This window comes from Sinocyclocheilus anshuiensis, unplaced genomic scaffold (assembly GCF_001515605.1).
Source record: "Sinocyclocheilus anshuiensis isolate Anshui unplaced genomic scaffold, SAMN03320099.WGS_v1.1 scaffold132, whole genome shotgun sequence".
Taxonomy (NCBI): domain Eukaryota; kingdom Metazoa; phylum Chordata; class Actinopteri; order Cypriniformes; family Cyprinidae; genus Sinocyclocheilus; species Sinocyclocheilus anshuiensis.
In genome coordinates, this window is record NW_015555730.1 from 987,911 (window position 1) to 1,010,265 (window position 22,355).

Consider the following 22,355-nt stretch of genomic DNA (forward strand, 5'->3'; position numbering starts at 1 on the left):
TCACCCTATTTCTAAATGACAAAATTTGAGAAAATTGTTTTTAATCAGTTATCTTCTTTTGTTTCAAATAATAATATTCTAGATAAATTGCAATCTGGTTTTAGACCACATCACAGCATTGAGTCGGCACTGGTCAATGTGAAATTATTTACTCCTTGCTCTGAACTCTGGTAAATCTGCCACTCTAATGTTATTTGATCTTAGTTCTGCATTTGATTCAGTTGATCACGCTACTCTACTTAATAGTCTAAGGGATGAAGTTGGCATCAGGGGCACGGCATTGGATTGGTTCTCTTTATATCTTTCTGATAGGTCAATAAATGTGATGATTGGAAATTCATCCTCTCCTTTCGCACCACTCACTTATGGGGTACCTCAGGGGTCCCTCTTGTGTCCTATTTTATTCTGTTTGTATATGCTCCCCTGGGTTCTATTATGAGGAAATAATATTATATTTCGTATATAAATAATATTATAAATAATATGATAATATTTCGTATCATTGTTATGCTGACGATATTTAGATTTACATCCCCCTTAGTTCTGAGAACTCCTATTATGAACTTCTCAAGTGTTTTAAAGATATCAAATGCTGGACAGCAATAAACTTTCTCCAATTACAGTTTTTCTCAATTGCTTTGGCACATTTTTCAAAACAATCTTAACATTCTCTAAACTGTGAGTGCAAATGTCACAACTGTTTGCTGGAACTTCAGAACTTTATTGCATGTCTGCAAAATGTAGTTACTCACCAGCCATATGCAATTAGTTGTTGTGCAAACTGCAGACAATTGTACTTACTGTTTGCACACATGTGCCAAAGCATTTGCAACTTGCTCAAATCAATAAGAAATTCCAATCTGATGTGAACAAGAAGCTAATTGTTCAGAGATCTGAACTTATTGTTTCGGGAAAAAAAGTTTCATTCGAGAATTGAGCCAAAGCAATTGAGAAAAACTGTAAATGAGAGCAAAACTGAGATTGTTGTCTTTGGGCCTTCTGCTGCTGTCTCTGATATTTCTAGTAATCTAGATTCTCTGTCATCCAATATTCATGCTTTTGCTAAAAACCTAGGTGTAATTTTTGATACAGATTTTATTTGAAGAGCAGCTTCTTTCAGTTAAGGCAAATAGCCTAATTAAAACCTATGATCTCATTTAAGGATTTGGAGATTGTTATCCATGCTTTCATTTCTTCCAGACTAGACTATTGCAATGCACTTTATATGGGTCTCAATCAATCTTCGCTGTATTGCTTGCAGCCGCGAGGTTGCTGACTGGTACTAGGAGGAGGGAAAGCATTTCCCTAGTCCAAGCATCTCTTCATTGGTTACCGGTGCAGTACAGAATCAATTTTAGGATTTTATAATTTGTTTTTAAAGCATTAAATGTTGTTGATCCATCCTACCTGGCTGAGCTTCTCAGTTACCAACAACTCTCACAATCCCTCAGATCCTCTGATAAACAATTCCTGCATGTTCCCCGCTCTCGTTTAAAGCGGAAAGTGGATCGTGCTTTCTCCGTAGCTCGTCCAAGACTATGGAATAGCTTACCTCAGGACATCAGATCTGCGACATCTATTACGGTTTTTAAATCACAGCTGAAGACCTACTTGTATTCCCAGGCTTTCGGTTGAATTGTATTTTGTGTACTGTTTTGTGTACAAACTCTTTTGTTGGTTATTAGTTTGTTTTTTTGGTTACTTTTATTTTAGTTTCTTATTTCATCTTGTTTTTATATTATTGGTTTTGTACAGCACTTTGGTATACACTAGTTCAGGGGTTCTCAAAGTCTACATTCAAAGGTCCAAATCTGAATTTTCATCAATGTCAAAGGTCCAGACCGGAACAATTGGTTATTACAAAACTTGTTTTTAATAAACATACATAACATGCATAACAAATAAACACTAATTTTTTTGCATTCATCTTCGTCGTCGTCGTGCGTTTATCACACCGCACCGTGACACAAACATTATTTGGCATAACTTGTATTGTTTGTAAATGCATATCTGAAAACTCTAAAATACATTATTTCACAAACAAACCAACAGTGCAGCTCCTCAGTCCCCTGTCCTCGCTCTCCCAACTGGTCCTTTGAAAATACAACAATTAATCAACCACTGTACCACTTTTTCACAGTTAAAACAGATAATTATTGTCTTTTTAAAGATTGTATTTCTATTTAAAAATCAAGAATATCTTAAGACTTACCCATTGTTGCGAATCAGCTCATGGGGAAATATGAATAATTAATCATAACTAGTTATAATTAATTATAAATATTTAGATCCGCTGTAGATATTTAGCTGACCTCTCAGGGTCAACTGTCTGTCAATTCTAAGAACGTTAATTTCCTGGTTAAGGGAAATAACTTTCTTACTGTACAATTCTACAAAGAGCTTGTAGCATAAATCTGCATGATTAAGTGACTCCAGTTATGAGCAAACAATGAACAATAACTGATTTGTTAAATCAAATGAAAAATTGTGTGTTTGATTGATCCAGACGCTACACCATCTTGCTCTCCACTATGTGACCTTGCAGAACGGTTTCCTTCCCTGTTAAATACAAGATTAATAGTAGTTATTAAGATTGATGTTGTTTGGAATTGGTAAAATGTGCTTGGAAAAAAATATAATCAGAATATCAACTTGCATAATAATTATGCATGCACCATATTTTCCCTCTTCCGCTGTCATCAGTAATGCAAGGAATGTTGTGATTGGTTGTCAAGGCAGCCAATCAGAATTTAGCAGCCTCGTCTCTGGCTGGAATTATGGCATATTGTAACGCTGGGTTGTGTTGAGCAAGCGAGTTGTCGGCATTTAGAGAGCACTGAGGGCGGGCATCAAGGGAGCAAGCTAGTGAAATGTTGCACACGCAAAAGAGAAGGTCTGCACACATCCAAACACTTATTTTAAATGCAAAATTGATTTTAGTGCACTCTAAATACTTTTTTCTTTGCGAGACGAACATTTTCTCCACAAAACTCAGATCGTGTGCGTGCAAAATGCACTTTTGTGCGCTCAAAATATGATCGTTCCCGCTCAGAATTGTGGCATAGATCTAACCCCATATAAGGGAGCCACTCTTTGCTGCACAAACACATATTCCGTTTTTCATGTGTGGTTTAGGTAACTTAAGAGATGCAGATATGAGCTATGTGTCATCTGAAGTTGCAGCCTGCAAATATTAGCCTGGAATAAAATATGAATCTGTAGTAAAATAAAAAAAAGTGTGTCAAATTGCTCAATTTATGATGAGCAATGTTGGGGAAAGTTACTTTTAAAAGTAATGCATTACAATACTGCTTTACTAAAAAAACGGATAATGTACTGGAAAAAAATGACCAGGACATTTTCTGTTAAATTTATGGACATTTCTTTCAACTTCTGTACCATAAACGGACAATCCGCATCACCGTAGCACCATTTTGGAGAATATCCGCTGGACGCAAGCAACGTACGTTATTCTGTGTCAGCCACGACACAAGCATACGTTTTCTACGTGTATTTACGCTTTGATTTGATAATCTTGCTTTACTCCCTAAAAAAGTTACTAAATACTGTACGTTACTTAGTTACTTTTTATGGAAAGTAATGTGTTACATTACTTTTGCGTTACTTTTCAAATCTGGGCTGGGCTTGCTTGTTTGTTTTTAATATAAAAAGTTCTATTTTTGATAATGTAAAAGCCCTTTCACACCAAAAAATGAAATGAATAAGCCTCAGGCTGGAGGAAAAGTAAATTAATTTCTGTACAGCAGAATGCAGGCGAAGAAATTTCAACACTCTTAAGCAATAAAAAAAATTAAGCACAAATGTTTGTTTATCTAAAATAATTTTTGCTTATTAGTATGATTGAATTTGATAATTGAAGCTCAGCAGCAAAGACATTGGTTAATAAAATGGGATTAAATACATAAAGGATATTTGTGTTATTTACTATTTAATTATTGCAGATTTGCTTCATATTCTGAGTTTGCATTTCACTGTTCTTTATTTATTTTGAGGAATACTGAATCTGTTTTTGTGCAAGTGAGATGAGTAAATGCATGTTCACATTTAGTCTAGAACTAACCATACATGGGGCAGACAATGAATGCTCACGAATGAAACTTACTCACGATTTTTCTCAACATGGGGATTATAGAGCTGTCAGTCAATAAATGGGAAAGCAAAGTAACTGGAGTTACTTATTTGAAAAAGTAACTCATATATTTCCTTCTAAATTAAAAAGAAATGCATTACTTTACTAGTTACTTGAAAAAAAATCTGATTATGTAACTCGTGTTACTTGTAATGCATTACCCCCAACACTGGTGATGAAGGTGGCGTTTCTTGTTCCTCGTCTATGATGCCAAATGGGGCAGTGGCAGCACTGCCTGTACTTAATGTAGTGTTAGCTGCTTTTGCATTTAAAAATGCTTTATTAGTGCAAAAATAGAACAGAAAAGAAGTAAGCAAATGCTACAGACGTAATACAATTTTTTTTTCCTAGCAGTTTAAAGTGCTGTTAGGCTATATTAGGGATATTTTTCATTCATAAAGGATGGATTCAAGATGCAGGTCACGGTGTCATCAGATTTCCATAAGTACTTTTGAAATTGAACTTATCTGAGTTATTGAGATCTAATTCAAGCCTCTGCATATCTTTAATAAGAAGACCATTTCTTGAGCTGAAAATATCAGCCAGAGGGGCAGCCATTAGAGAAGGTTTGTATTCATTACACTGAGGGCCCTGCAGACTGGGAGCACATTTCGCTTCATAGGTAAAATAGAAGGTGCCATATTTAAAAACACAAGCATCAGTCACAACTCCACTTCTAAGATGAAAAGAGCATGTACCAAGGAAGTCGCTGTTCCAGGAGCTGTCTACATCATATACTTCAAAAGTTATTTTGTTGGCCATTCTGATCTTAATAGGACCAAACTTAAATGTTTCTGGCCAGCGTGGATTGTCATTATCATCAATAGTCTCAGTGCGCTTGATTTGGTTGTCATATGTAACAGTTACAGTGCCATCTGTTTGTGAATATCTATCTCCATACAGACCTTTGGCTCTGAGACTGTAGACTTTCAGCGTCGCAAGTCCTTTTTCAGCTGGACAGCAGTTAGACTTTATAATTTGACTACTTTCACAAACACAAGCACATCGGTCTCTTGCGCTGCACTTCCTGCCAATCTTGCCAGGCTCAGAGCAAACCTTCATAAGGGCATTTTCAATGATGTATTCTTCAACAGCTTTCTTCAGTTCTTTCCTGGCAGGGTGTTCAGCACTCAGTAAGAAATGAAGGGGTTTCAGAGAGTAATGCACAATGTCAGGGAGACACTTCAAAGACTCAAGCCATTTTTAAGGGAATCTGGGTGTGATGAACCAGAAAAAAGCAGATCTTCTCCATTTATGTTTCCTCCGATAATATCTGTCTGATGTTCATTAAACATGGAGCTGAATTTTTCATTTGTGCCCATCTTCTTTTTCTTTTTTTACAAAAATATGTCTTTGCCTTCACAGTTGCTGCATTTTATGAACCAGAGGCTTCTACATCCAAACAGTCCTTCACTGTAGTGTCTGTAAGTCCACTCACTGCTGCCCGACAGCTTTTGATGGCTGTTATGGCTTTCATTTGCCCTCCTAACTTGACACTTGTGGTATAGTGAGTGCCATATGTGATCAGGTTGCGTTAGGCGTCTGGATCGTAGGATGCAGGGAGTGATTTGATTGCTTCAAGAAACTCTTCATGAAGAGGAGGTTTTGTAGCTACACGATATCTGTAAAGAAACAGTAAACATTTAAATTTAGTGGGATCAAAGAAGAAAGAGTTTCCAATTAATATTTTCATTTCTTTGCATAGTCATTATCTTTTTAACAGTATCAGGCAAAATAACCCAGCTGTCTCACCTGTAAAAACTGCACCCAACTTCATGTTTGGCGAAGCTCTATTTGTCTTCTTTTGATTTTGTCATTGCCAATTTTGCCTTCCTGGAATGAGTGCTTCCAACTGCAGCTCCAAAAGCCTTCACATCTAAGCCAACTTTCCAGCTGACCGAGAGTGCTGACCAGTGCTTCACTTGATTCAAAGATCTGACTCGAGGCTTTCATTCAACACTTTGGCAATGTCCTCCAGTCTACAACTGCTGCTGGTAGCTTCTGTTTTATTCCATTCATGTACTTTTTTTTGCGCAATTTACAAGTGCCATTTCCTAAATCCCATTTTTCTGTGTTGATCACATAAGAACCTTTTCGCTTCATGGTCACAACATCAAATCCTTCTCCAGCAAGATTGTGTCCTGGAACATAAGGAGCATCCTCACACTCTTTTGATACACCTGTATCATCCTGTCCATAAATGGTCATGAGAAGCAATGCCCAGAAAACAACAGGGTAAATCTGAAACTGCCCCATGAACTATGGTGACATAAGAAAATGTTAATATTTCTGTCAATTCATTTTTGGTGTAAAATTTAATTTATCATTTAACAAGAACAGCAGCCTACAATTTTAACTATAATAGCATAATATAATAGCAAAAAAATCATAGTATGAAATATGTTGTTTCTCTAACCTGTCTTTTCGTATGATGATTGTGTGGTAATGGGTGTCAATGGTTTGTTTTGCAAGTGATATGCCATCATGTGGCTATGACAAATGTTCAGATGTTTAACACATTGAGGGGGCCAAGATGAGCAATGCTATAAATACTTTAAGTGAACAGTGAAGAACATGTCTTGAATGTGTCAATAACCTCAGCAAATGCATAGTACTCTTACAAAGCGGATTAACAGTTATGCTCAAGAGACTCAAAAGATACTTTGGTTTCATTTTTTAACATTTATCTATGAAAGCACCAGGTATGACACTGGCTGGGAACATTGAATGAAACTACTGACAGTGACAAAGAGTCTAAAAAAATGGAAGTCCTTTGTCAACAATATTTCTATCTTGGCGCACATTCTGGTGACCACCAGCCCACCAGTCAAAAAAGGGGTCCTGAAGGTTTGACAGTATAGCACAAGCAGCTGGACATCATACTACCGCAATTCTGAGAAGGTTGCAGCAGGCAGGGATGAAACTTCAAACACTGTCCAGTTTATCTCATCTCAATGTAAGGAGCAGCATTCCTGACACTGCTTGATTTCTCCAGTAATGAGGAAGTCCCATAAGGCCATGGGGTTGTTATTTTCAGCCTCAAACAGCTTGCTGATATATATTTCAAACAAAAATGGCAAGAGCTTCCTGAACTTATTGGTTCCAATAGACTAGTACTTTCTTATTTTTATCACCTTTTAAAAATAGTAATTGAAGTGAGTAATTTCTGACACAGCATGTCACACCTGAACAGTTTCAGTATAAAGTCTGTCATAAAGAAAAACGTGAAAAAAAATAATTTTATGTAAATTAAGCAGTTTTATTTTTCTTCTTTTTTCATTTAAAAAGTGTTATCACGGAAGATTTTATTCCAAATAAAAATACTTAAACAAAAATATCAATACATTTAAAGGTGGGGTATGTATTTTTTCAAAAATGCTTTAGAAAACTGAGTCAGGCCGAGTACCAAAACAACCTTGTAGCCAATCAGCAGTAAAGGGGCGTGTCTACTCATGATGTGGAGGAGAGAGCGCTCAATGCACAGGATGGACATTAGCCGAGCCGAGCGATGACAGAAAGATAGAGATGGTAGATAAAAAAACAAAAGAGGAAAACGTCTGTGGAACAAAAGAAGGCTTAAGGCAATAAGGCAAGAAGTAGGACCCGTGTAAATATCGGATCAGCTTTCCAGCGCTGGAGAGAACTCAAGGAGTGGAAGGCCTGCGATCGGACGCCGAGGTTGCTTTGTTTCTTCTTGATAGGTGAGTAACACCATGTCTACACCCGAACTTTCGCGTTCTTTGTATCACAGAACTAATCGTTGCGTGGGTTGCGTACGAATGTGTTGGGCGGAGCTATCAAAATAGGGGCGAGACCCTTTTGGGGTAGGGGCGTGTTTGTTTTGGTGATTTCAAATGTCAACATTGGCTACCAGAAATCAATTACCCCACCTTTAACAATTGCCGCATAGGTATACAGTTGTAAATGTAGGAGCCATTTTAATGCAATTATGTGTTTGTCCATTGGGTGGCGCACTGGAGATCGTATACAGGTGTGTATTGGGAGTAGGGACAACAGGTGTGTATTGGGAGTAGGGAAGCACACAGTTTTTGACTGTTTTGGACCGGTCTGGATCGTGCTAAATTATTGGATTATGTGTTTGGACTGAGTTGAACAGTATGCTGTGTCTATAAGGTATGGACTTTCGTATTCTGTGAACTAGACTAAATGACACCACAGCTAATTGGAAGCAATGTTTATTCATTGGAGCACAATTAAGAAAGACACTGTTTGCATTTTACTTCGGTTTTGCCTGGACTTATTTTTACGTGTCAATTACTTGCTCGCTCCTGTTACCAATACTAGCGTTTTAGTGGAAGCCGCTACAGTATAGTATACAGAGATTTTGGTCCCACTTTATATTAGGTGGCCTTAACACTATGCACTTACATTTAAATTAATCATTTAATACAATGCACTTATTGCGTACATACACGTTTTTACATTGTACTTATATATTTTTTTAAATACTTGCATGTAAATACATCTGTAACTAATTTCTTTAATTACATTTATAATTGCACTGTTGGCCCATCCCTTACACCTTAACCCACCTTAAACCTACCCATACCACCAAACCTGTCCCTAACCTTACCCGTATCCCACCTCAATAGAAGCAAAAGTGTTTTGCAATACAATATGAACAATAAGTACATTGTACTTATTTTTTGATGTAAGTACATAGTAGTTAAGGCCACCAAATATAAAGTGGGACCAAGATTTTTATTTATTTCTTTTTTTGTCAGTGGAGAACAGGCTTCACTACACTGAATAAACAGCTTTTGTGGAAAAAACAGCATATGATTTAATGATTCAACACCCTATTGTCTAATCTTCTACATATTTGCAATCAAACGTTCATTTTGGATTACAAAATAATTGACGTAAAAAAATGCTGTTTTATAAGAGAGTTTTGCGACAGGTAGGATTTAGTTTACAATGCTTCTCATTTATTTCAAAGGTATCCACAAACAATGATTGAGTGATTGATTCTGACAGAAATTATGCCTTCTCCAGTGGTAGATTTGGAGACCTTTTGCATGCTCCCCTCATATTCCATAGGGATTTTGTGTTCTGTTTTAACAGATATGACTGTGAAAATAACATAAAATGTATAAAGTTCGAAGGATACACTGTGTATACCACTGTATTAAATGTACAGACTACTAAGTTCCGTGTGCACTCCAAATGTGAATATAATTAATTAAGGCTCCAGTTACTGTTATATGATGCTCTTAATATAGTATTCATTTGTGTTGAATGTTGTAACTGTTTATGATTAGCTGAAGTAAGTTAGTCCTAAAATTGAGTCCAACAGTTGGTTTCTAAATGTAAAAACTCCATTCATTTTCTCCATTGGCAAACTATTTTTAATGATAACTTAAAACCTTTAAACTCAGACCTACTGTGAGTTCTGAGGTTGTTAATCAGTGCTGTGCTTTTGTTGAAGCCATCTGTTCACATTATTTCAACTTATTTATTTTCTTATTTCTGGTGAAAAACTACATTTCCCATGATGATACGTCTATATTCTGTCTTTTTTCTCTATATTTTTATTACCATATAGTTTTTTTTTTATTTATTAAAAAAATATTATTTATCTATTCTCCTTATTATTAGTGTCATATTTTATTTTATTACCTTAAATTTTGTGTATTTCTACACTGGAATCTCCTGTCACAAAGATACATTTCATGTGTGTGTGTAAAAACACTAGGCAGTAAAGCTCTTTCTGATTCTTATAATGTATACAAAAAAAAAATTCACAGATCAGTCGTGTCAGGGCCAAAAACACATCTGAAGTCACATGGTGCAGTTAACCATTACAGTCAATACAGTTCAATACTGATTCAGTTTGATAACTCATTTTGTGTTACAGTTGACTAAAATGTTTACTGATTCAGAATAACGGACTGTAGATGGTGAATAGTTATTTTTCAGAGGAATAATTTCCTTGTGTATTTAGTCATGTATGACACTTCATTGTGTGACAATAACTAAGCAGCTTGCTTTTATGATAAAAAATAGGTAAAGTTTATTGATAGTTGGTGCCTACATGTGAAAGTGGGAAAATGGATATGTAAATATGTATTATTGTTGAAAGCTGAGAACAGATTATATGATACATGGTTATTAAGAAAGAAAATACTTTATTTTCTATAAACAATTCAATATCTTACCCACATGTTTTGTTCAGTCTTTTAGCACATTTTACAGTAATATACAGATAGCTTTAGGAAGTGTAAAACAGTTACCAAAATGCTAACTTGTATTTAAACATTGTCAACCACTGCTGGTGTGGTTCTTGTGCATTCAATATCCCGATTTACAATATCCTGATTTATGGCTGGACAGGTCTATGAGTGTTTGCTTTGTTACTTATGTAGACTTTTCATCAATATTCAGGTAAATACAGAAGGTTGTCTTGCATGTCAAAGGTTAATTTGAAGGGACAGAACCTCAGTCCATCCCCATATAAATGCTTAACAAAAGCACAAATGTGCAGCATAATTATCACCCAGAGTTTCAAAAAGCAAATTAGCATACATTATACCTGTTTAATAAATGACCACTGGAAGCTCTTGTTAAGCACAGACACATTTCTCCAGTCTCTTTATTTTCTCCTGTTTTAAGAGGTACAGTTTTCATCTGTCTGATATGCCTTCTGAATGCTTCTGCTGGAGACTGTGGCTTGGTCATGTCTGGCAGATCAGACAATGGGGATGATGCCATGTCATTGACAGCCTCTGAAGGGGAAGACTTGTCCAATGCGTGGAGGAGTCCGCCACCCTTCTTTAGTGAGACATCTGTGCTGAGGTGGAGCTCTTTCAAATATTGTCTAAGGCTGTGGAGGAGCTCATCTGAAATGGTCTCTTCCTTTATGAGTGATTTTGGCATCAAAAGGCTGCTCCTCAGAGGTCCACAACAAGCTCAACAAGTACTAGTGCACCTCAAGTTCAGCTTGTGCACACACTTCAGGGTCCTCTATATTCACGACACTGGATGGCGTCGACTGCCAAGGGTATGAAAAAATCATGGAGGAAGTTCACATGCTTACCTTTGCCAAACAGCTGCAGTCATGTGTGGCTGCTTCACTGCTGCCTCAGTCTGGCTAGGAAGGTTTACACTTCTGTGGGGCCATTATACAAGTTTACCAGGCCAAGTTCCTCAGAACCATGGACTAGACTGGCCTGGACCCTGAGTTATTTTGTAAGCTGCTGTAGCGTCTGGACCAATCAAAAACACAATTTTTCATTTGATTTAACAAATCAGTTATTCATTAGATTAACAAGTCTTCACAGACCCCTCACCCAATAGACTGGGTGCCAGGATGTCTGCGAATGATTCATATTTCCCTTATGAGCTGATTCGCTACACTGCACAGCCACCAATAAGATAACAGCACAGTCAATTGACTCCCCATCAGCCTGTTTTTCCTCTTTGGTGATGCTGTAGAAGGCAGAAAAGAGCTAGGTTGACTGTTATCCAGTTATCACTCAGCAAAACCTGCTGCTATAGTTTCCTCCTCTTCACACATTCACTCCTCCACTCACTGTGTGATGGTTCACTGCTTTAAAGCAGCGAGCCACTGCTCACAGCACAAGGCTACATGTCTTGATCTTCCCCTTGGGTCAGGGTTCTGTTACTTCTGTTGAGTTTATTCTTAGTTTGGTGACAGAGCCCTGTTACTCATGTATCGCCTTGCCTTTGTGTGAGTGTGTGGCTTTGAGTGTAGTCATTAACAAACATTATGTAATGCTAATGGATCATTAGTTCATATATATTCACATATCTAGAAATGTGAAATAATGTGCTTGTTAATGTTTATTAATAAATGTATTAAACGTTACCTAATAATTACCATTTAATGTAAATTAAAATGCTTACAAATGTCATTAAACTTCTAATTCATACACTCTAAAAAAAATGGTGCTATATAGCACTAAAAGTGGTTCTTTGGCTTGTAATCATAGGGGAACCACTTTTAGTGCTATTTAGCACCTATTTTTACAGGTGCTAAATAGCACCTTTGTCAAATGGTGCCATGTAGAACCATAAGAGGTGCCATACAGCACTTTGTCAAATGTAGAACCATAAGAGGTGCCATACAGCACTTTGTCAAATGTAGAACCATAAGAGGTGCCATACAGCACTTTGTCAAATGTAGAACCATAAGAGGTGCCATACAGCACTTTGTCAAATGGTGCCATGTAGAACCATAAGAGGTGCCATATAGCACTTCAGCTGCATTGTCTTAGTATTTTCTTTTATTCTTACTATTTTCTTTTAAAAATAAAAGTAATAAATAATTACTTTTATCAAAATTATCAGAATATTTTGTCACCATTGCTGAGATTCACATGCTGATTCTTCATGTCTATGAGTGACAGAATTGAAACCACTTTATAACCCATAATTCTAAAAGTTGTTTATACAATTTTCTCACATTGTCACGTAGTATCGTAGAACTGCAATAATATACAACTCATAAAAGAACTACAGATTTTGATAAAATGCAACCAAAGACTCAGACGCATTAATTGATTTTACCATAAGTTCCTTGCCATCACATATGTGCTTTATAAACATTATTGTAACAGCCAAAGAGAAACTTATTTTAATTTAAAATTAAAGTCAAGGGTCAAGAGGCAACTAAAGAAAACACTATTCACCAAAATGGTAAGTTGAAAAAAAAAAAACCCCATCTAAACCTCAATTCTCAATGAAGAACTTCTGTTTTAGATACTCCAGAAATAAAGTCTAACTGGTTAGTAATGTGTGAAGTTGGTGTTGCTGTTTGTGGAGAGGTCCTTTTTTCTGAGGTCAAAGGTCTCATTTGGGGGCCCTGGAATATGTCCTTATGGGGGCCTTGGGGGCAAAAAAAAATTATATCTTCAAGAAATAGACTGTATTTTAATATTGTTTTAACCCTTTCCCCAACTAAACTAAGAGACTAAGAGAGAGTTAAAGAACCTTTAAAGACCTATACAGGGACTTACAGGTTTTACGGTAGTGGTGCTATATAGCACCTCATCGACTCCAAAGAACCGCTGAAGAACCATACAGGGGCTTAACAGGTTCTTTATACGGTAGTGGTGCAATATAGCACCTTAACCACTCCAAAGAACCGCTGAAGAACCATACGGGGGCGTAACAGGTTCTTTATACGGTAGTGGTGCAATATAGCACCTTAACCACTCCAAAGAACCGCTGAAGAACCATACGGGGGCGTAACAGGTTCTTTATACGGTAGTGGTGCAATATAGCACCTTAACCACTCCAAAGAACCGCTGAAGAACCATACGGGGGCGTAACAGGTTCTTTATACGGTAGTGGTGCAATATAGCACCTTAACCACTCCAAAGAACCGCTGAAGAACCTTTTTTTTTTTAGAGTGTATGATCATGCACATCTTCAAAATCTACAAATGATTTTAACAGATGTTATACAATGATTAAAAGCTTTTGTTAATGCACAACACCTTTGCTGCTGTTGAGGTGTGATACGGGTAGGGGTAGAGACAGGTTTAAGGTTGGGTAAGGGGTCAACAAGTGTACAGGGGTCAATTTGATTACTATAAGGGAACACAATTCAATCTGTTTATATTGCATTGTTTTGATAAATTAAGTATTTTCTTGAAAATGAGTTTTTTCCCGCTCCTGTTGATGTATGACTCAATGAATATTCTGTTTAATGATACACAATCGTATACTAATATAAGTGTTGAGGTGATAAAAACATGTTTTGCACCCAAATTACAATGTGTGCTATGTCTTTACCAAGCATTTAGACTGCTAATAAAGGTACTAATGATTAGTAAATGTTTATAATCATTTACAATTTATGAATAGTTTCCACTTTTGATTGGGTACTGCAAAAACATTAACAAATTATTAATAAATGATTTAAGATGTGCAAATAGTAGAAGTCAACACAACAAACAAAGACCAAATATATGACCTTTACAGACTGTGATTATGAGCTAATGAATATATTAACATGAATAGTTTGTGAAGTGCCTATTGTCAGGATTGGACTGTCTTTGTTGTGTTTTGCCCCCATGTGCTCCCGTGACCTAGTTTCTCCCTCATGTGCCCTTATTTGGTCATTCCTGTTCCTGTCCTTGTCTGTCTAATTAGTCATTCTGTTCACCTGTGTTCCTCCCAATTCCCTCGTTATCCTGTGTATTTCAGCCCCAGTCTGTTCGATCTGTGTTTGTCGGGTCTACCAGTTGTGTACGTGTGTCATCCTTCCCTTCCAAGTGTGGATTTACCCTGTGTGTTGGGTTGAATAAAAGACTGTTTCGTTTATCCACGGCTCCTTCGTTCCTTCCGGCAGCATATTGTGACACCTATAAGCTATATTTTCACAACATTTGTAAATGTAAAAATGAGCATTAGCTAATAAGTGAACTTAAGTTTAATGACATTTGTAAGCATTCAAAAGTACATTAACAAATAAGCTTGTAAATATTGTATAATTTCTGTAAAGATAATTTGTAGATTTTTAAAACGCATTGAAAGTTTAATGACATTTGTAAACATTAACTAATGATACGTCAAGCATTATATAATGTTTGTTAACAATTAATTAATGAAGTTTTAAATCATTGTAAACCATCTGTCAAAATCATTTGATGATTTTTTTTTTTTTTAAATCCATGATCATATGAATTGAAAGTTTAATGACATTTGTAAGCATTTCAATTTACATTAAATAATGATCTGTTAATCATTTGGTAATGTTTAATAAGTTCATTAGTTAACATTAACAAGCACATTATCTCATATTTCTAGATATGTGAATATATATTAAATAATGATTAGTTAAACATTATATAATGTTTGTTAATGATTTATTAATGAAAGTTATTATAAAGTGTTACCGAACGTTCTATTGGCTTTCACTTCTTGTCACTATAAGTTCTTTGATCGCATTCATACTCAACGAGATTTGGCTGTAGAGTGCTTACTCTTTTAGCACTCGTTAAGTAAGTACTTATTAAAATTAGGTACCTACTCATTGAGTATGCCACGTCGGACGCAGCCTCTCTTTCAATATTGTATGAAATTTCATCAAGTACAATTTCTTGATGAACTACCGTAGAAATAACATTGTAAGGTCATTCCATAAACTTCATTCTCACATTTTATGGTAACATTATGAAAACATTCAATAAATATTAATAACATCATAAGGACATTCTGAGAATGTTGTTCTAAGAATGTTTTATCTCAATGTTATTGAACATTAATCAAGTAAAAAAAAAAAAACATAAGGACATTCCATGGACGTTGTTCTAATAATGTTATCTCTCAATATTGCTAACATGTATGGTGTTATAAGGATGTTTGGTTCTAACATTTACATAACCTTTACAAAACATTACTGAAAGTTGTGGGAATGTGCCCTGTTAGCTGGGTAGTTTCCAGCAGCAATCCCATGCTACCATGTTAAGAAATGAATAATGATACACAAAATTGTCTTGGCCATGGATTGCCACAAGGATCTGTCCTAGGCCCTCTGCTATTTTCAATATACATGTTGCTCCTTGGTAATATTATTAGAAAATACGGGATTAGTTTCCACTGTTATGCTGATGATAATCAACTATATATCTCAACAAGACCAGATGAAACTTCTAAATTATCTAAGCTAACAGAGTGTGTTAAAAATGTGAAAGATTGGATGACCAAAAATGTTCTCCTATTAAATACGGATAAGAAAGAGATATTACTTATTGGACCAAAAAACAGTACACAGAATCTCGTAGATTACAATTTGCAACTAGACAGATGTACTGTTACTTCCTCTACAGTCAAAAATCTGGGTGTTATATTAGATAGCAACTTGTCTTCTGAAAATCATATTTCCCATGTTACAAAAACATTTTCTTACCAGGTCAAGAAAATATGATCATATTTCCCCAATTTTACAGTCTCTGCACTGGCTACCTAATAAGTTCCACTTTAGTTACAAAATATTATTACTTACTTATAAGGCCCTTATTGGTCTAGCTCCTGCGTACCTAACTAGTCTTCTACCACGCTACAATCCATCACGCTCCCTAAGGTCGCAAATCTCTGGACTTTTGGTAGTACCTAGGATAGCAAAGTCCACTAAAGGAGGTAGAGCTTTTTCGCATTTGGCTCCCAAACTCTGGAATAGCCTTCCTGATAACGTTCGGGGTTCAGACATACTCTCTCTGTTTAAATCTAGATTAAAGACACATCTCTTTGGCCAAGCATTCAAATAATGCATCTCATAATCTTGTACTTCAGTTATATCTGATCAAATGCACATTATCATTCTTTTGCTTGGGTTGAACACATCATTTTTGCTTGGTTGGAACAGCAGCTACGCTAATTTTGCCTCTATTTGCTTCTCTGTTTCTGCCACAGGATTGGCATCCTGAGGTAACTAGGAATTACACAAGCTTCAAATCTGGATCCAGCCCTAACGAAGATCTGAGAAGAGATGATGCCAACCCTGAACCAACATACAAAACTACCAACGAATAACATATAATCATTGCTGTTAATAGTGTTCACCGTCTGTTTGATTACATGTCGTTAACTAACTGCATTATTTTTACTGTACATTTCTGCCATATGGACGCCAACTTGACATAGTCACCACTGATACGCTACTACTAAATATAATGTAGAAACTTTAATTTTCTGGAAAGCTGCTTTGCAACGACTTGTATCGTGAAAAGTGCTGTACAAATAAACTTGAATTGAATTGAATGGAGCGACACTTATGAAAATGCGTATAAATAGTACGCCAAATAAAAAATAAACTCGTGGTATTGATACGCAAAAATGCACTTTGGCGTGCATACGATACGCATGTGTTTGGCGTGCATATAATATACAGTTTTCGCGTGCATATGATACGCAGTTTTTGCGTACATATGATACGCATCTACCCCACAACCCTAAACCTACCCATTGCGTAGCATATACACGCCAAAGTCCATTTTTGTGTATCAATACCACGAGTTTTCATTTTTATTTGGCGTACTATTTATACACACTTTCATGAGATCGGGTTGACTCCTCAGCTTCTGCTTATGTGTGGGACTCAAAAGACAGATAGCAGTTTCATTGAATGAGGAAGGGCAGATGGAATTTTCAAACTCCAGAGGCCGAAAGGGAAGATTACTGACAACAACATGTGGCACAAAGCAAGTACATGCGGCAAGAACAAGAAGTAAAGAGAGCACAATAAAAAGAGATGAATGCACACAAGGAACAGGTGAGCAAAATTACTAAACAAGGACTAGACAGGGATTAAATGAGTGGTCGTGGCAAAGGGAAAACAGCCAACACAAAGACAAAGCTATGTGCAAAAATAAAACATACAGACATGAGAAAAGACTAGAGAGTTTGACTTCAACTGCAGCTGGATTTAATATAATAAACAGAAAACACACATAATTTATGTAATCTGTGAATCCGGCCAGATGCGTAACAGCTGTGTCCTTAACAGAGCTTATATAACTGCAGGTGTGTCCTTAACAGAGCTTATATAACTGCGGGTGTGTCCTTAACAGAGCTTATATAACTGCGGAGAAACTGTGAGGAATGAGCCAGCCGACTGCTCTCAAATCGCTCTCATGGTAATTTAATGGCATACATCATAGTGATGTTGCATCTACACAGTCTCAAGTCAAAAAAAAAAATTCTATCCACTATGCATTGCTTCAAATCAGAGGTTGATCGATCTGTGCAGCACCACATATTAAGTTAAAACACATCTAGAAAAGCCTGTCAGGGAGGAACACTAACACTAAAAATGCATATCATTTGTAGCTACTACAAATCTTTGACACCCACAGCTACACAACCATCATATAAAATAAGAGAAAACATTTCATTTTGATCTGCTCACCAGTGACTTCAGTGGTAAGAGACTGAAAAATCATCAAATAAATTATGATTTTAAAGAAACCATTAGTGTTTTAAAGTACATACTTGTACTTTAAATGTTTGTTATTTGTTTTAAAATAATACTGTTGATATAATCAATTTTATGAAGAAGTTTATTTTTATGTAAAAATCTGACACCAATAATGACTTAACAGATACAGTATATTGAAATGTAATTCTCTCACTACAGATCATGGCGCAGATTTACCTTGTTGTTTTCTGGGCATTGCTTCTCATGATCATTGCTGGAGATGATGACATAGGCTCATTAAAAGAGTGTGAAAATGTTCCATTTGTTCCAGGACACAATCTTGCTGGAGAAGGATTTGATGTTGTGACCATGGAGCGAAGAGGTTCTTACGTGATCAACACAGAAACATGGGATTTAGGAAACGGCACTTGTAAATTGGCAAAAAAATTATTACTTCAGTGGAATAAAACAAGCTACCAGCAGCAGTTGTAGACTGGAGGGCCTTGCCAAAGTGTTCAATGAAAGTCTCGAGTCAGATCTTTGAATCAAGTGAAGCACTGGTCAATGATTCATCATCAGCACTCTCGGTCAGCTGGAAAGTTGGTAGATGTCAAGGCAGGTGGAGCTGCAGTTGGAAGCACTCATTCCTGGGAAGCAAATTTTGCAATGAAAAAATCAAAAGCAGACAAATACAGTTTCACCAAACAGGTTGTTTTTCTTCACTCATACTGTTAAAAAACTATTAAATAAAATGACTGTGAAATTAAAACTTAAATTGCAAATTGTTCCTTCTTTGTCTCCACTAAATTTAAATGTGTTTACTGTTTTTTTACAGATATCGTGTAGCTGAAAATCCTCCTCTTCATGCAGAGTTTCTTGAAGCAATCAAATCACTCCCTGCATCCTACGATAAAGACGCCTACCGCGACCTGATCACATATGGCACTCACTATACCACAAGTGTCAAGTTAGGACGGCAAATGAAAGCCATAACAGCCATCAAAAGCTGTCAGGCAGCAGTGAGTGGACTTACAGACACTGCAGTGAAGGACTGTTTGGATGTAGAAGCCTCTGGTTCATACAATGCAGCAACTGTGAAGGCAAAGACATATTTTTGTCAAGAACAAAAAAGGAAGATGCGCACAAATGAAAAATTCCGCTCCATGTTTAATGATCGTAAAATGGAAATTATTGGAGGAGACAAAAATGGAGAAGATCTACTTTTTTCTGGTTCATCAAACCTAGATTCCCTTAAAAAAATGAGATTCATATCCTAGATTCATTTCTTACTGAGTGCTGAACACCCTGCAAGGGAAGGACTGAAGAAAGCTGTTGAAGAATACATCACTGAATATGCCCTTATGAAGGTTTGCTCTGAGCCTGGCAAGATTGGAAGGAAGTGCAGCGCAAGAGACCGATGTGCTTGTGTTTGTGAAAGTAGTCAAATTATAAAGTCTAACTGCCGTCCAGCTGAAAAAGGACTTGCCACCCTGAAAGTCTACAGTCTCAGAGCCAAAGGTCTGTATGGAGATAGATCTACACAAATAGATTGCACTGTAACTGTTACATATGACAACCAAATCAAGCGCACTGAGACTATTGATGATAATGACAATCCACGCTGGCCAGAAACATTTAAGTTTGGTCCTATTAAGAATGGTCAACAAAATAACTTTTGAAGTATATGATGTAGACAGCTCCTGGAACAGCGACTTCCTTGGTACATGCTCTTTTCATCTTAGAAGTGGAGTTGTGACTGATGCTTGTGTTTTTAAATATGGCACCTTCTATTTTACCTATGAAGCGAAATGTGCTCCCAGTCTGCAGGGCCCTCAGTGTAATGAATACAAACCTTCTCCAATGGCTGCCCCTCTGGCTGATATTTTCAGCTCAAGAAATGGTGTTCTGGTTAAAGATATGCAGAGGCTTGAATTAGCTCTCATAGCTCTCAATAAGTTACATTTCAATAGTACTTTTAAAAAGCTGATGATGCTGTGACCTGAATTTTGAATATTTTGAATCTGCATGAAGCCTAACAGCCTGCACTTTCATCTGCTAGAAAAAAGTGTATCTGTAACTTTTGCTTACTTATATTCCCATTTCCTTTCAGCATTCTTGCATTAATAAAGCATTCATAAAGACAGATCTATGTGTTTTTTTGTTTTTTTTTTACAAAATGCAAAAGCTACAGGCAGTGCTGCTCCTGCCCCATTTGACATTATAGATGAAAGACCATAACTTCAATATTTTTGGGACATTCAAGACATCCTTTATCATGTGGATAAGTATCTTGAGTCAGTTTCGTTATTTTTCCAAGAAAATAATGGGTTGTCTTAACCGTGACTTCAAAAAGCCCCGGAGAAACCAAGGTAGAACACCGTGTAACAGCAGTTACCGCTCTTTGCCTGTGTTTGGAGCGCTCAAATTGAGTTGCGGCGTTCTGCATTTGTTTAGCTGCGCATCAATATGAAGTTACAGTGCTGGGCTGGAGTTACACAGTGTTCTGCCTTTGTTTTACTGTCCTTTAAAGTCTGCTGCATTTTAATTACGGTGTAACTTGTAGCTTATACTTTCATACATCTCATCTGTCACTGAAGCACTTTATTAGACAATCGAATTAGATAGATTGCGATCTACCAATACCTAACAGCTCCATATAACAAAGCACTGTAAAGACTAGATACTTTGGCAGCAATATGTAATCGTGAATAACCTTTAAATATTTTTTTTTCTTTTTGTAATGCAGATTATTCACCAGGCTGTCACTTCTAGTTGATGTCACTTCTAGCTGGACGCGTGTGGACTCAAATGCCGTAGCTAGCATGATAAATCATAAAATCAGTAGCCTACTAACAGTTCGCAATTAAATCCATATCCTACCTTTTCTTGTAACCCGATAAAATCAATCCAGGACGATGAACGTCATCGGAGATGTTTAATCCACAAGCATTCTGAGCATTATTCCTGCTTGCTGGCGTTCTCTTACATATGACAACCAAATCAAGCGCACTGAGACTATTGATGATAATGACAATCCACGCTGGCCAGAAACATTTAAGTTTGGTCCTATTAAGAATGGTCAACAAAATAACTTTTGAAGTATATGATGTAGACAGCTCCTGGAACAGCGACTTCCTTGGTACATGCTCTTTTCATCTTAGAAGTGGAGTTGTGACTGATGCTTGTGCTTTTAAATATGGCACCTTCTATTTTACCTATGAAGCGAAATGTGCTCCCAGTCTGCAGGGCCCTCAGTGTAATGAATACAAACCTTCTCTAATGGCTGCCCCTCTGGCTGATATTTTCAGCTCAAGAAATGGTGTTCTGGTTAAAGATATGCAGAGGCTTGAATTAGCTCTCAATAACTCAGATAAGTTACATTTCAATAGTACTTTTAAAAAGCTGATGATGCTGTGACCTGAATTTTGAATCCCTCTTTTATGCATGAAGCCTAACAGCCTGCACTTTCATCTGCTAGAAAAAAGTGTATCTGTAACTTTTGCTTACTTATATTCCCATTTCCTTTCAGCATTCTTGCATTAATAAAGCATTCATAAAGACAGATCTATGTGTTTTTTTGTTTTTTTTTTACAAAATGCAAAAGCTACAGGCAGTGCTGCTCCTGCCCCATTTGACATTATAGATGAAAGACCATAACTTCAATATTTTTGGGACATTCAAGACATCCTTTATCATGTGGATAAGTATCTTGAGTCAGTTTCGTTATTTTTCCAAGAAAATAATGGGTTGTCTTAACCGTGACTTCAAAAAGCCCCGGAGAAACCAAGGTAGAACACCGTGTAACAGCAGTTACCGCTCTTTGCCTGTGTTTGGAGCGCTCAAATTGAGTTGCGGCGTTCTGCATTTGTTTAGCTGCGCATCAATATGAAGTTACAGTGCTGGGCTGGAGTTACACAGTGTTCTGCCTTTGTTTTACTGTCCTTTAAAGTCTGCTGCATTTTAATTACGGTGTAACTTGTAGCTTATACTTTCATACATCTCATCTGTCACTGAAGCACTTTATTAGACAATCGAATTAGATAGATTGCGATCTACCAATACCTAACAGCTCCATATAACAAAGCACTGTAAAGACTAGATACTTTGGCAGAAATAAGAATATGCTACAATTGGTCAGCACAATGTAGCTGTTATCTGATTGACTTAGGTAGATCGTGGGTGGATTCCACCTATTTGTGGATTTGTGTTCATCTTCAAGCTAGAACTGTTTCAAAATCAACAAATGTGTGTAGCACAAATAGACAGGAAGCGTACACAAGTGATTTACAAATTAATCCCA

General features: G+C 36.7%; 2 pseudogenes; one reads left to right on the forward strand and one right to left on the reverse strand.

Annotated features, from left to right (window-relative positions):
• Positions 1-4,570: 4,570 nt before the first annotated feature.
• LOC107672817 (perforin-1-like) lies at positions 4,571-6,406 on the reverse strand (annotated as a pseudogene).
• An 11,871-nt stretch (positions 6,407-18,277) lies between these two features.
• Positions 18,278-21,472, forward strand: LOC107672818 (perforin-1-like; annotated as a pseudogene).
• Positions 21,473-22,355: the final 883 nt, after the last annotated feature.